General features: G+C 30.6%; 1 long non-coding RNA gene and 1 pseudogene across 1 annotated transcript; both read left to right on the top strand.

Moving 5' to 3' along the window:
* The first annotated feature begins 379 nt into the window (after nt 1-379).
* LOC107941435 (MLO-like protein 12) overlaps nt 380-13,605 on the top strand; it is a 40,282-nt pseudogene continuing 27,056 nt past the window's right edge.
* LOC121230759 (uncharacterized) lies at nt 3,427-4,752 on the top strand. The gene is made up of 2 exons (XR_005928882.1): nt 3,427-4,049; nt 4,366-4,752. It is a non-coding gene; the product is annotated as an uncharacterized lncRNA (long non-coding RNA).

Here is a 13,605-nt window from a genome sequence, read left to right on the forward strand (position 1 = left end):
TGAATAATTAAAATAAAAATTACCCTTATTTAAAATAACTAACGAGGTAGTTAACCTAGGGGCGAAGGCAGAAATTTCTTTTAAGGGGTACAAATTAAATTTTAAATTTTACGATAGTAAGAATACAATTCCACCATTTAAGTAGCATACATCTTTATAATTTTTAACAAATTAATTATTTTTTATTATTTTTATGAGGAGTCAAAATACAATTTTATTTTTATTAATATAAATTTTTTAAAAATATAAAAATATAAAAAAAAAATTTTCATTTTAAGGTGCAAGGCGCAGCCGGCTGCGCTATTGTTTGGCGATTCTCGTAAAACTAAAGCGAAGGTGATGGGAAAGAGGCGTTTTGGAAGTTTCTTATTACAAAGTCTTTTAGTTTTGGAAGTTTCTATGATTTTCTCTTCATTATGGCAAGCAACTCAATTCTATAAATAACCTATTATTTTGTATCTAAACATTTAAATTTAAAAAATTTATCCAAGAAGAATATGATCTATATAGAGAGAATTTCTGAAGTAGTTTGAGTTGCAGAAAGCTTGAAAAATGAGCACAAAAATGGCGCCCTCGTCGCCGGTGGTTGATACTAAAGCACGTTCATTGGAAGAGACACCAACATGGGCTGTTGCAGTGGTGTGTTTTTGTATTATTGTTGTTTCAATCCTCATTGAACATGCCGTTCACATGCTAGGCAAGGTATTTTTTTTTTTTTTACTTCTTTTACTTTTATAATGAAATTTATCCTCATTGAACATGCCTTTCACATGCCAGAGCTTAACTAAATCGATTCATTTAGTGATATTTTAAACTTATTAAGAGGATTAAAATTGAACTAATTTTATTTAATCAAAGAAGCTAAGGCTTCTACCAGCCTTGGTTTCGCTTTGTTTCAGAATTCAAAGTTTAGCCGTCCTTGAAAATTTTAGTATTTGTAAACCTTACCTTTTATCTTGTTTCTAGAGATGTTTATGAATAGAGTTATTCGGTTCGACCTGAAGATCTATCTGAAAAGTGAAAATGTTTGCGTAAAAATATAAGTTTGAAAAATGAGATTAGGCAAAAAAAAATGTTCATCTAAAAAACGGGTTGGGTTTTAGGCAATTTTTTTTTGCCCGACCTGAATTTGCAATAAAGAACCATGCTATTTTGCTGTTGTTTTTCCATTATTTTGCTACCATTTTACTATTATATTGCTATTATTTTGTTGTTATTGTTTGGATATTGTATAACTCTTGTTTTATTGTTAATTTTGTTATTATTTTAAAGTCATTTACTTGTTCAGTTGCACTTTTCTTAATGTTATTTAATTATACACATTTTTTAAATTTATTTTTAATTTTTTAATGTATTTGATGTATTATATATTTTTTTAATTTTTTTATATAAAAAATAACATAATCAATATTGTTGGGTTAGGTTGGGTTAAGCTTGGACTTAAACAAAAAATTAAATCAAAATTTTGAACTGTACTCAAGTCAATTCATCAAACTTAAAATTTTATTAGGGCTCGACTCGGTCCATGGAAACCTCCAGTTCTTCCTATTATATACCATTTTTTAAGTGTCATTATATGAATTGATAAAATTAATTGTAGCGACATAAAAATTTTTAGCTTGGTCGCTAATTGTGGCGATTTAGTGAAAACTTGAAAAAACCGAGGTTCGATTCTTATAACAAAAAGGGAGTCGCCACCGATCCTTTTTCTTAGATGTGATCGGGCACCTAATAAGTCCATTTTTTGAAATATTTTTGAATACAAAAGAAAACTGGGCTTAGGTCTACGTTAAAATCAGAGAAAAATTAGGGTTCGGGAGTTGGTTACGCACGAGGAAGGTATTAGCACCCTCATGACGCCCAAAATCGGTATCTTGTAAAACACGCGTTGTCTTGATTTTCAAAAATACGAGTTCAATATAAAATTTAATAGTGATCTGATTGGAACACAAGAATTTTCAATTTTTTTTATTTTTGAGAAGGATATATCGTTTTAACACGAGTCGATTGATGTTCACCCAACATAGCGATGAAATCGGCGACTTAGTGTTAAACCGATATGTTGCCTCATGTATTGAAATTAATTAGAAAACAAGAATAAGATTTTTGAAATAATGCAAAGCAAATTAATATGAAATAAAAATAAATAATAGAAAGAGTTAGAAACATATTGAAGCAAATATAAGGGTGACGATAATATTAAAAATGATAAAGATATATGCGATATTAAACGTAATACTAGAATTAAACATGAAATGGAAATAATGAATGTATATACATAATAATGATATTAAGAGTATGTACGTAAAATATATATATAAATAGTAATAGTGTTAGAAATATACCATATATAGTGTTTGAAGTATATACCTAAGATAGTAAAAATATAACTAGTAATGTTAAAATATATGCATAATATATAAAAATGCATAATGTTAAAAAATTTACATAATATATACATACATAATAATAATGTTGAAAACACCTATTAATAATGTCACATAAATATGTACTTTTATATATATTAAATATATATACATATACTAATATTAATAACAATAATAAGGATAATATAAAAAATACATACATGAATAGTATAAAAAATATATATACAACTAATAATATAAATATATATATATGAAATAACAATAAAATATATGAATAGTATGATACTTACAAATACATACATAATATAATTAAAAATATATATATATAATACAATAAAATATACGAATAATATAATATAAAAAAATACATGATATATGAAAAAAATATAATATTTTTAAAAAACCTAAATAAGAGTATTAAAATAAAAAAATAAAAATAAAAATAATGAAGAAATGAGTAAAATAATATGCATAATAATATAATGAGAAAATAATATTTTTATAATAAGTACTTAAAAATATCTATACGCATATATGTATAATAATGATAAAAAAATAAAAATAATAGTGAAAGTAAATGATATAATAATAAATATAATAATAAATACATATGTACATAATAGTAAAAAAAACGAGACATTTTAAAATAAATATACATATATATACATATATATCTAAATATGATATAATAATAATAATAATAATATAATATTATTAGAATAAAGTAATTAAAATAATACTGTATATAAAAATGTATATACATACATATATAATAAAACATACACTAAGATTAATAATAATAGCCATACTAGAAATAATGATGAAATATAAAAAGTAAATATAATACAATAGTAATATTAAAATAAAGTAATTAAGATAATACTATATATATACATACATATATAAAACATACACTAATATTATATATAATAATAATACTAGAAATAAGGATACATTAAAATAATAATATTTAATAACCAGAATATTAATAATAACAATAATAATAATAGAAATAATAGTATTAATAATATTAGGAATGATAAAAAAACGAAAATAAAATAAATAAATAAATAAAATGAAAAAAAATACTAAAATTGAATTAAAATCAAAATTTTGGGGCGAATTTGAAAGGAAATAAAGGAAGAAGGGCCGAATTGCACATGCACTGAAAATATCAGGGGGTGAAAGAGCAAATTCCCCAGGCATTTAAAACACTCAGCATTGAACGGGGTTAAATTGTGAAACGCTACAAACTTTAGGGTCAATTTATAAATAAATACAAACTAAATTGTAGAACACCTTAAAAGCGGAAGGGTCATTCGCGGAATTAGACCCTTCTGCAAAAACACGTGGATCCTAGCCCTAACGGGTCAGGTAATCGGGTTAAAAGGCTTAAACGACATCGTTTTGGGGCTTAAGTACAGCCCCCAAAACGACGTCGTTTTGGAGGGTTATAAATAGGCCTATTTTCAGAAAAAAAATTCATTTGTGAAGGGAGAAAAGTAAAAAAAAGAGAGAGAGAAGAAGGGAGAGGAAGAGAAAGGAGGGACAGGGGAAAGGAGAGAAGGGGGCTACCGGCCATAGGCCGGCCACCGGTCGGTCACCGGACCACCGTGCGTCGCCGACGCCGGCCACCGCGTGCGGTCGCCGGAAGTTCAAAAGGTAATTTTTTTTGAATTTTTTATGTTAATATGTTCTAATATATATATATATAGGTGGAAAAATGGTCTGAAAACGAAATTTAAAATAGAAAAAAAAATTAAAAAAAATCACCTTAATGTTTGATGCTTGTGTTTGGTTACTGGATTGATGCTATTCTTGTGTTTTCCTTATATATTTTTTTTGAATCCGCTTGTATATTAGAATATCCTTGGTATTGATACAAAATCCAACCCCTTTTTTTTACAGCATCTCATTCGGGTTTTATAACCCTTTTACAACTGTTTTTTATATTGCTTCTATCTTGTCTGATTGCAAGGAATGGGCAAACGGTGGAGGTGACAGGTGGTGCAGGGAGTGGTGCTGTCAGAGGGCAGGTGGGCAAGTGGTTGAGTCAGCCGAATTTAGGGGCTAGGGTTTTGGTTGGGTTAGCTTAGGGTTAGGGTATTGGGTTGTTGGGTTTGATGGTTTTGGGTTTAAAGTTTATTTGTAATTGGGTTGTAGGTTAAAGTTGGGTTTAGTTAATTAGTTGTGTTGTAAATGGGTTAGGGGTAATAGTTGTAAATGGGTCAAGGGATTTGGGTTATTTTGTAAATGGGTTAAATTGGGTTATGGATTAAGGTTTGTAAAAATGTAACTGGGCCAAAATAGGCCTATAACATTAATTATTTGATTAATTTTATTCCATGATATTTTTATGGGAAAATTAAGTCTTTTCAAATATATATTTTGTTGGAGATTATATAATATATGTCATTGTTTTGCATGTACTTTTTACGTACAGTGATTGAAGAAAAAGCATAAACCAGCTCTTTATGAAGCACTCGAGAAGGTTAAAACAGGTAATTAATTAATATTTTTGTTTTTAAATATTTATATTTGATATATAAAATAAAATTAAAATTAAAATTAAATTAAAATTTAAAAAATATATATATAGGGTTTTTTTACCTATATGGTATTAAAAAAAACTTGAATAATACAATTTTAAATTTATATACGAAAATGGTATGACCAGGGTGGTCATGCCACCGCCAGAGGCGGCACCACCCTGGTCTCTGACACAAAACTGTTAAAAAAAAAGCTGAAACGAAAAAAAAAAGCTGAAACAAAAAAAAAGGCTGCATATACTTGTGGTGGGCCTGCCATAGGCCGTACCGATGGTGCCAGTGCCAGTGGCGGCACCGCTGCTCCACTGCCATCGTATGTGACTTCTCAATCACATGGGTTTTGGCTTCTTCTATGTTTGGGACCATATATTATGGTCCCCTAGCTCATTTGGGGAAGAAAGGAGAGAAAAGAAATGAGAGAAAAGAAAGAAAGAAGAGAATAAGAAGGAGCAACCAGATGTGAGGGAAGGGAAGAAAAAAGAAAAAGAAAAAGAAAAAAAAAGAGAAGGAGAAGAAGAGGGAGGGAAGGAAAAAGAAGGAAAAAAAGGGTAAATTTTTTTAAGCAAGTATTTTAGACACTACACTATTATTATTGTTGATTTGAATTTGATTTAATTTAGATATAATTTATAAATTTATTTTTTTGCAAGGTGTTATTTGATTAAAAAGAGATATTAAGGTATGTTTGTATTTATTTTATATTTTTATTCATTCATTCCTAATTTATTTTTAATTTTTATTGAAGTAAAAAAGCTTATGTAATGTGTAAAGAACGTTTTATTATTATTATTTTATGTAACTTATTTGTTAAGTGTGTTTCAGGTTGATTAGATATAGTTTTTATAAAATTTCTTTGGGTTATATTCTGATTATTTTAATTTTTTTATTTTTATGTGATGTGGTTTTTATACTATTTTACAAAAATAGTATAAAAAAGAAAATATGAAAAAAATATCTTAGTGAAAAAATAAAATACGAATAGAAATAGAATATGAAAAAAATACAATAAAATACGAAAAATAGTATAAAAATAATATAAAAAATGAAATACGAAAATAGTATATTTTAAAAAATAAAATCCGAAAATTTTAAAAATATAAACAAAGGGACAAATTTAGGGTTATTTAAAAAACACTAAAATAATACATTTGAAATATTATGTATTAAAATAAGATAAAAATAAAATATAAAAATAGTATATTTTAAAAAATAAAATCCGAAAATACAAACAAAGGGACAAAATTAGGGTTATTTAAAAAACACTAAAGTAATACATTTGAAACATTATGTACTGAAATAAGATAAAAAATAAAATACGAAAATAGTATATTTTAAAAAATAAAATCCGAATATTTTAGAAATACAAACAAAGGGACAAAATCAGGGTTATTTAAAAAACACTAAAATAATACATTTGAAACATTGTGTACTAAAATAAGATAAAAAATAAAATACGAAAATAGTATATTTTAAAAAATAAAATCTGAATATTTTAGAAATACAAACAAATGGACAAAATCAGGGTTATTTTAAAAACACTAAAATAATACATTTGAAACATTATGTACTAAAATAAGATAAAAAATAAAATACGAAAATAGTATATTTTAAAAAATAAAATCCAAATATTTTAGAAATATAAACAAAGGGACAAAATCAAGGTTATTTTAAAAACACTAAAATAATACATTTCAAACATTATGTACTAAAATAAGATAAAAAATAAAATACGAAAATAGTATATTTTAAAAAATAGAATCCGAAAACTTTAAAAATTTTAGAAATATGAAAATTTTTTATTTTCCAATAAATTAAATTAAAATATATTGAACTACATGCCGGGTGTATTAAATATATTATATTTAAACCAAAATATTTTACTTATTTTATATATTTTAAATTATAATAAAAATATTTGTATTTGAATTGGATATATTTATTTTTTTAATGTAGTATAGCAAAAAATATGTTGTTGAAAAAACCGTTTGCTATTTTTTGTAATTAAAAGCAATATATAAATTTTAGTTATTCTAATAAATATTTAAAATCCATCACACATTAAAATTAATAATCGAAATTTATTTTGAAATTGCAGGCATCGCAATGGCTTCATTGATCAAGAAGGATGTTCCTCACATATGTGACACAGTTAATAATATGGTAAAATATTGTTATTTGTTAATCACGGGTTCCATTAAAAAAAGATTTACGTAATTTAAGGAAATATATTATGTTATTATAACTATTTTCTGTAATTTAACACTGTCAGGACTCATACCGCGTATTAATGGGTCGGATCAATGGTTTAGGATATTCCCCAGATGCGCGACTAATGCCCTACTTGGAGCTAGCTGGATTCGGGTCAGCAGCATTGACCCGGACATTCGATTTGCGGTATGATTTAATATCCGCATTGGTCGAGCGTTGGCGACCGGAGACTCACACTTTTCATTTGCCGTGTGGGGAGTGCACTGTCACTCTGGAGGATGTTGCATTGCACTTTGGGCTCCCAATCGACGGGGATGCCGTCACGGGCGTAAGTGCAATAGCAGAGCCGGCTGCACTTTGTTATAGCCTACTAGGAGCCTCGCCCGGCGATGCTGATTCTACTTTTTTGGAGTTGAAATTTACATGGCTAAAAGCCAATTTTCAGCATTTATCAGTTAATGCCACTGAAGAAGAGTTGGTGTGCGCAGCTCGAGCGTACATTATGCATATCATAGAGGGTGTACTGATGCCCAATTCCAACAACAACAAGGTTTATCTCCAGTATTTACCTCTGCTAGTTGATTTGCGTAATGTTCGCTCGTATAGTTGGGGTTCCACAGTTCTGGCTATGTTGTATCATAACTTTGTCGGACGACAAAGCCTGATGACGTAGACATGGGTGGATGCCTTGTATTGTTGCAATCATGGGCTCTTTATCGGATGCCATTCTTGGCATCGGTTAGTCACCAACCATACGTATTTCCGCTAGTTAACAGGTGATAAAATTTAACTTTTTAGCAATTGACAATTTCTTTATAATGGTACTATTCTAACAATACTATATTTACTTGAAAATTATTTTCGTAGATGGAGTATTTATCCGGGTATCAGGAGGTCATACACTGTCCCGATATATCGTCTAATGACTGAACAACATGCTGAGGAAGTGGTAAACTATTCAAATATTCGTGACATGTAATTACTTTGTATATCTTATTTAACGGCGTTAAATTTTAACCATGGTATTAATCATGCAGTTTATATAGATGCCATATCGTAGACCAAAAATTGCAGCTATTATACCCTCGTCTGCCTACGTTGATTCTCAATTGTGGTGTACTAGCGTACTAATTATCAGTTTTAATGTAGTCGAGTGGTACGACGGGGATCGAGTACTACGACAGTTTGGTTACATCCAGTATATCCCGGATTAGCCAATGCAGGTGGGGGAGGTTCACGGCATCAACAAGAGAGGGAAACATGGACAGTATTTGGGGGTTACGCGCCGGAGATTTGTTGTGGTGTGGGAGAATCGGATGGCTCGAAAACCTCAGATGGATATTTCTTTCGATTTGCGACCATCATTAGAGTACATACAATGGTACTCTAGTATGGGGAAGCCATATTTACTTGGTGGGCAGTCGACTATAATCCCCCCACACGTGTAGTGATCTGGGGCATATGAGTTAGTGGCCGATATAGAGCCTGATCTACAGCCTGATCCGCAGCCAGATCCCGAGCTTGACCCAGAGCCGGAGGCCGAGTCTGAGCAATCGTATTCACATTCGACTAATACTTCTTATCATCTGGATTTCTAGAACAATAACTATTTACCAGGCTCGTCATCGCATTCACATTCGGCCGATACTTCTTATCATCCGGATTTTTCGGGCAATTACTATTTCCCAGGCTAGTCAGGGGGCGAATACCATTACGGGTTTGATATATTTGGGTCGTGCCCACCGCAGCACAGCACTTTTCCCGGCCCATATCCACCGCATTATAGCATTACCCCCGGCCCCTATCTGCTGCAGTACTCCCCTCTTATTGGGTTGTATCCACCGCAGCATGGCACTCCTCCCGGCTCAAGTTCATCGATGCCATTCGAGCCATATGATTTTTCTTCTATGTATCAGACACCCTCACCTGGGACTGAAGAGGATGTTGGTCGTCACAATCACCCACAACGTGAACGTCGACCTCCGCAAAAATATACGTCGCAATCATGCGCTGTATATGTATAAAAAAAGATAAGTTATAGTATTGCCCTAAAACATTAAAACTTATATTGAAAATATAAGGTAATCATTTACCCATTTTCAAAACTTCTCTCTTCCAGTCTGCATTCTTATTATCTCGATGAAAGTTAGCCGCGATATGTCGAATGCAGTAAACGGATCTCCATGGTACACTGGAACGTCTAATGGCAGCAATTAATCCTTTCCCTCTATCGGAGATGATGCAAATATTATCGTTGCTAATAACATACCACCGCAGGTTGGTAAGGAAAAATTCTCACGATTCCATGTTTTCCTTATCTACGATGGCAAATGCTATCGGGAGCACGTTCCTGTTGCCATCTTAAGCAACCGCAAGAAGTAAGATTTGTGTAAGATTTGTGTATATTTTCCATATAGCCAGGTCTCATCCACTTGCACAAATGGCTTGCAGTGGGGAAATGCGCGCACACATGGATCAAAAGTCCAGAACATCCGATGAAAAATTCTTTTTCCCGACTGTAATTGGTCATCCGGGCCGTAATAAGGTCGTGTCTGTAACTCAATTATAGTCTCCGGTACGTACTTTCACATAGCGGCTATCCATCCCTGTAGCTCGTTATACGACGCATTGAAATCCCCATACAATTGCTCCATTGCCATCTGTTTAGCTATCCACGCCTTTTGATATGATACTCGATACTGAAATCGTGCCTGCATTTCAGCTATCAGTACTGAAACTTTAATTGTCGGTATGTCCTTCACCATTGGCATGATACACGTACAGATAGTTTTGGAATCAATTTTTCGATGATCTTCTGATATACGTCTTGATGTGCATGTCTAAGGCCCAACAAGTTTGCGTATCTCCCACATCTGTGAATTTTGAATAAATACAACTCGTACCCGCCAATTGCAGCCTTCCGCCGACTTCCAACATTCCCCAATATATAATGCCGTTTTAGACACTGCAACTTTGTAATCCACTGATATATTCATGCTATACCGCTTAATAGCAAAAACACACTCTTTTTTACTTTTGAATCTCTGGCCTACGAACAACTCCTCAGGTTCCAAACTTACGGCCAGCCGGTGAACAGGAAGTATTTTAGGGTACTCCGGGAACTCAGCTGCATGCGCCGCGTCGGGGTCTATGAGCGACATGTGTGGCCCAGGATTATTGTGTATCACAATGCTTCACATCTGGTTCCCAACCGATGACTCGTTAATGTTTCCATCGTCATTCACGTCTTCATCATCAATATCATTGTATCTATCATCACCAACCACATCAATATCGAGTGTGTTTTTGCTATCGACCTCTTGATCAGTATCACTATCGGGATCAGTATCACTATCGACCTCTTGATCACAAGAATCACTACTATCGTATCTATCATCACCAACCACATCAATATCGAGTGTAACATTAAGATCGATATCGATCCCACGTATAGTCGATTCACTATCAACGTACGATATTGGAGCCACCATGCACGATTCTTGAGCTCCGTGTTCTTCATCATATGCATTGAGATCATCATTTTGCTCCATACTGGCTAACTCAGCAAATAAGTGAATCGATGCATTTTTGTTACTCCCATTCCCACAGTAAAGAGCGATCATTGTCTCCACGTCTTCGTCGTCTACAAGTTCCATTTCGGTGAATTTGATGGGATCTGTCGAAATTGGAAACTTGTAAAAAAGTTTCGAGATCCTTCTCCCACAATGTCTAACAATTTTTGCGTTAATCATTCCCTTCATATCATCCAACGAGACATTTCTATTAAATCTCATTGCTATTTGTTGCCGACATTCAAATATGCATCCAACAGTTGTTGTCAAGATGATTCCATCGAAATAAACGCATACGAAAAACTGATTATCCATATTCAATACTCAATCTGTTAAAAAATAAACAAAATTTCTCAAAACAATTTCGAATAGCAAATAAATTACTTAAATAAAAAATTAATTAATCAATATGCAATTTTAAATATATTAAAATAAAACATAACATTCACAATAAACACATAATTAATCTAAATACAAAACTTACTAAACAATCACAATAAACAAAATAATTTTTAAAACAAAACATAAAAATAACACTAAACAAACTATATTAATACTAACAAAATAATTTTTTTCTTATCATAATCTGTTCTATTTAAAAATAACAAAAAAAAAGAAAGATACCTATTATTTCTTCTCTTCTTTCTCCCTCTCTTCTCTTCTGTAATCTTTTTTTTATTGAAATTTTTTTCCTTCTTTCTTTTTTTCTTCTCTTCTCCCTCCATCTCTTCTTCTGCAAGTTTTTTTCACTGATGTGTGCTCCGTTTTAACACTGAAGGGTTTAAATAGGGGATTGGGGTGTCGGTGCCGCCTTTGCCACGTCATCAACTGGTGTCGCCTCTGGCAGAGGCAAGACTAGTGCCACTTCTGACAGAGGCAAGACCAGTATTTTATTATTTTTTTCAATTTTTTTTCAGATTCAATTTTTTTTTTACTTTTTTCAACTGTTTTCAACTGTTTGTGTCAGGTGGCAGGGTGGTCACGCCTCTGCCATAGGCGGCGCCACCCTACCCATACCGTTTTCGTCAATAACTTGGCCTTAGTACCATTTTGGTATTTTTATTATTATTTTATACCATATAGGTAAAAAAACCCCATATATATATATATATATATATATGATAATATGAACACTTTTGTATTTGTGTATTGCAGAGCGGATGCTGATGGGATTTATATCATTCCTACTAACAGTACTTAAAGACCGTATAGCTGACATTTGTATATCAGAAACAGTATCGGACACGTGGCATCCTTGTGATAAGAATTCTAAGGCTAAATACCCTTCTAAAGAAACAGACAAATGCCGAAAAAAGGTATGCCCTTTTATTTCTTAATTTTTTTCAATTACTCCCATCTTATTTAAAAATTAAAACGTATTAATTTTAGACATTGAAATTGTTAATTAGATTTAGATAATAATTTTTAAAAATTAAAAATAAAAATAAATGAATTTAAAATTTCTTTTTTGAATTTACTTCTTATTATTTTTAACTAAATTTGGCTTAAACTTTTTTAGAAAAAGTTCAATTTAATCACCGTCCTTTAGAAAAAAGGATTTTTTTAATAAAAATATTCATTAAAATGTTAAAATTTTAAATATAACAATCCATATGACAATCCACGCATGTTTCATGCTTTTTATTTATTTATAATTTATTTATAATTTTGTTTGAGTTTTGATTTTTTTATATGAATTTTTTCATATTTTAAAATTGTTTATTTACGTAACATATAAAACAAATAGTTTTATGTTTGCACGTTGCACACAGATTGTTAAAGGCAGAGCCATGGGGTTAGTAGAGTCCCTGAGTTCTCTAAAATGGAAATTTTTACCTTTATTTTTTTATAATTTATAAAATTTTAAATTAATATATAGTAAAACTACGCTTTGCCCCCTCAAAAGAAAATTTTGATTAATCCTTTAAAATCTATAAAATATAGGGTATTAAAATGGTGAAATTATTTTGCTTTCGCAAAAATATACAATTCAATTCCGACCGACCCCCCTCTCAAAAAATTTTTGGCTTCACCCTTTTAGATTGTCATGCGGGTTGGCATGCCAAAATCGTTAAAAATTAATGTTTTAGTCATCATTTTCATTAAAGAAAATTAAATTGACTCTTTTGAAAAGATTAATAATCAAATTTAGCTAAAAAAAAGTGCCAAACGAACATAACATGTAAATATTGAAGGCTAATTTAATTATTATACCATTAAAATTTATAAAAATGAGATTCGAATTTAATTAATTCTGAATTAAAATTTGAAATTTCATGGAGAATTAGCATTTGTATCGTCATATGGAATCCACCAGCCTCATATATTCATCTTTGTGTTGGCAATCTTTCATATTCTGTATTGCATTATCACCTATGTTTTGGGAAGTTATAAGGTATTTATTTAATTATTTACTTTTTAACTATTTCATATAAAATTATTTAACATTATCTTTTATCTTATCTACGGATTTTTAAATAAATTTTTTGGACCGCAGATGAAGACATGGAAGACTTGGGAAAATGAAACCAAGACCGCTCAATATTACAATGGCATTTTATAATGAAGTTTTCCATTTTTTTAATTTAACTTGTTACTTCATAAAATTTGAAAGTACTATATAATCAATTTACCATTTTGGAGGTCCAATGCCACTGCCTCCAGACTTATTTATCTACTTAGAAAAGTATTTTTTTATTTTAAAATTAAAATTGAATAAAATATAATTTTATTAATAAATAAAGAGTATTTTTTTCTTGTTTTTGATAATGTAGATCCTGAGAGGTTCAGATTTGCAAGGGACACTTCATTTGGACGTAGACATTTGAACTTTTGGAGTACCTCCACTTTATGTGTTTGGATTGTAAGTATAATCAAATTTTTAATTAT

The sequence above is a fragment of the Gossypium hirsutum genome, chromosome A06, assembly GCF_007990345.1.
Source record: "Gossypium hirsutum isolate 1008001.06 chromosome A06, Gossypium_hirsutum_v2.1, whole genome shotgun sequence".
In the NCBI taxonomy this organism is placed as follows: domain Eukaryota; kingdom Viridiplantae; phylum Streptophyta; class Magnoliopsida; order Malvales; family Malvaceae; genus Gossypium; species Gossypium hirsutum.